Raw genomic sequence first — 3,749 nt, 5'->3', positions numbered from 1 at the left:
CCAACATTCGACCATAATTTGTGGAGTTATGCCCCTTTATGGACTTGCCGAAACAGTGTCCGCTTGATATCTCGAGTAATTATTAACGGATTAACTTCAAACTTCACAACAAGATTAATTACCATGAAAGCTCGGACAAGTTCGATAACCGCCATTATCCGACCGTTATTATTGGAGTTATTCCCCTTGGTTTCATTAATGCGATGCATGCGTTTCATGATGTTGTATTGCACTCATTGATCTACCAGTTATGTTGAATGATTTCTCTTTTAATATCAATTACTCACAAATACTTCATTTATTTCAATCATACAAACAACTGCTCATTCAATGTGTGACGGGCGTATTATATACCGCTCGCGGTAACCTTGTTGTAACTGTTTTGATTAAACAAGACAAAATCTGTTGGTTTATTTTTTATAAACGAGCAAGAAAATGAAAGTTTGAGTTCATGTTCTTCATCTGCAACTGTGTATTAAGAGGTATTCACTGTGTATTAAGAGGTATTCTTTTTTAGAAGGTATTATAGGAGCTATCTGATGACAAAGGTGTAAAACCAATTGAAATGTTTAAACTATTGCTAATTTTGGCTGCTTCTCTGCATTTCCAAATACCAGAGTTATGTATATAATTATTCAAGTAGTTACTTATAATATTTACGATTGAGGTGTAAACAGTATAGCATACACACATATCTTGGTGTATAGGCCCAGGCCTTTCTCGATGAATGCTACACCCTTAAGTCATGGCTACTGTACTGAAATAACATGTTTGCTGTACAAAAGTATACTGAAATGTCATTTTTACAGCACTTAATATGATAACTGTATAAAATCATGTTTTTTTCACTGAAATATCATTTACTGATCGAAATATTAACCAAACTAAAAGTATCACATTAACACCAGTGAAATATTTTGTGTTGACTAATGAATTACGTTCTGTCCCGACACATTTTGTTTAATGCACTGAAATTTGTTTACTGAACTAAAACATCATGTTTACTCTATTGCAATATTCTGTGTTGACTAATGAAAGGTGTTTACTGCATTGAAACATCCCGTTTCAACAATTTACTGTACATTTTATAGTAGGTTTACACAATGGAAAGTTTCTTGTATATTTGATGTTGTGGTAAACTGCTTCAACTTCCTTACTACCTATCCCTTATAAGTTCTACTTGACTAGAAGTTTAACCTTCCCGATTTACTATCCCTGTATATATATAAGAAATACTAGCAGTGTGATTGGCATCCTGTAGTAGCTTAAGATGATAGCTGTTAGGTATTGATTTGGTAACGATGCTTCCAAAAACTGTACAGTACACTTTTGGCATTAAAAATCTGGAAAAACGGAAGATTACATTTAGAAATGTTGGCAGTAGTGAGGTGCCAAAGGAAACTACAGTATTAAATTGATGTTTCATTTTCATATGCCAGTCTACAAAAATCAAAACCTTTAAATTTTTCATCTGACAGTCAAAATTCACTTGCATTCATTCCATTTATCATTTAATAATTATTAATTGCAATGCTTTTTCTATTATTGTAGATTTTATTTTATTTACATTATTATTATTGTATATATAAAAGATTATGTGTTTAGGAAATGTTTTTTTCTACAGAATTGATCTTGTTTCTAGTATATTCCCATCTATTGTAACCAGGTTGACTACAGTACTAATTCAACTATAAATCTAAGTCAAGAAACTTGATCTTAATCTATATATATATACCTTGTAGCAGGCTTCTTTGTATTTGTTCCACTTTACTTATGATATCCACGGCAGTGTGAAGTTAACATTGTAGTCAATGAGTTGCTCAAAATATTTTGGTTAGTGTAATGATTGTGTCCATTGATATGAGAGCTAGTCTAATGCTAACGGAAGTTTATAACATTAGCATTGATAAATGTATTCCTAATAACATTTAAACAGAAAAGTAAGTTTTGCTTACAATGTTAAATAGATAATTAAGCTAGAACTTTTTTTGTAGTTAACTAATATGACATGCATGTATCATATTCTGAGCTAGTTTGTATGTACCAGTTACTACCGTATGTAGGGTTTATAACTCTAACATTCCCCAGACTGCCGTATAATTCTAACAACTTGGCTAGCTAGGCTATTACTCCTTTACCCAATACAAAGAGATACAATTTCTGCAGCAATATTTCAATATAGGCTAAGAAAAAGTATTTCTTGATTTCCTCCCCCATGTCAATAATTGTTTTCAAATTATATCCATTCTGAAGTAATTCTCAGTTTTCCAGTCACCTCAAAATAACTCCCATGGTGGTGAAATATTGTTTAACATATCTTTCGTCTCATCTTTAATTTGAAAATGCTATTTATTTGAACCTCATCATTCAGATGTCACACGATTGAGTCAATATTCTGGAACATGTTTCCCTTATTTTCCCCAGTAATTCATCCTTATACAATCAAAATATCAGCCACTTATGCTGGAAATACTAGCAATGTCGAAAATATCATATCCTACTACATAAAGATATAATGAGTGTATTATACCTTATGTACCAGAACATTTATATATGATTATCCTTTACAACTGTAATTTATTCAATGTGGACAACTGGTATTTAGACAGTGAATGAGAAGGACTAATCATTCATTCAATGAGTGTTGATAACACTAATATTAATACTAGCCAAATTTATCCTATTTTCCATCATATTGCAAATCAACATATATAGTTGACATGAACAATTACACACGTGTCAGTTCAGCATTGTTTACATCACATCTCTGATCAAGGGTACAAGTACACATGTGTCAGTTTAGCATTGTTTACATATTTACGATGTAATACTGTTTATTTGCAATGTATCTAGAATATTTTTATTTTTATCTCATTTGACAAGATCTTAATTAAAAGCGTTTTGTCCAACTTCAGTGTTTGCCTTTTTTATGTCTATATATAGGCATTTCACAATTTCTATCAAACCTGGGGATTTGAATGATCAGATTGTCCATCATTCATTATTAACAAGGCCTAGTATCACATTTGAACAGCTGATATTTTGGATGGAGTCTAATCAGAAGTTAATTCATATTACAATTGTATTACCTAAACCTTCATTTTTGGCCACAGGGGTCAAATCTTCAAAAAAAACAAGAGGCCCAAGGGCCTAAGCGGTTACCTGAGTTATATCATAGGTAGTGGTAGCTTTAATTTTAGCTCACCTGGTCCGAAGGACCAAGATGAGCTTATGCCATACAGTTGCGTCTGTCGTACATTCGTACGTCAACAATTTCTTTAAATGACTTCTTCTTAACCACTGATTGGAATTCAACTAAATTTGACTGGAAGCATCCCTTGGTGGTGTGGATTCAAAATTGTACAAATGGTGGGGCTAAGGGCAGGGCCAAATGGGGGCAATTTGGCTATATTGCTTTAAGCGACTTCTTCTCTAGAACCAAGAAGTGGATATCAACCATATTTGACTTGAAGCATCCTTAGGTGGTGGAAATTCAAAATTGTACAAATGGTTGGGCTGACCTCCCAGGAGGCTGAGGGGTGGGGCCAAAAGGGGGCAATTTGGCTATATTGCTACAAACGACTTCTTCTGTAGAACTATGCCATGGATATTGATCATATTTGGTCGGAAGTAATCATGGGAGGCAGGGATTCAAAATTGTACAAACGGTGGGGCTAACCCCCCAGGCTAAGGGGTGGGGCCAAAAAAAGTGTATTACTTGGAAATGGCTGTGATCCCCACCATATAAC

The sequence above is a fragment of the Mizuhopecten yessoensis genome, unplaced genomic scaffold (assembly GCF_002113885.1).
Source record: "Mizuhopecten yessoensis strain PY_sf001 unplaced genomic scaffold, ASM211388v2 scaffold1883, whole genome shotgun sequence".
NCBI lineage: Eukaryota > Metazoa > Mollusca > Bivalvia > Pectinida > Pectinidae > Mizuhopecten > Mizuhopecten yessoensis.
This window is presented reverse-complemented; position numbering follows the sequence as displayed.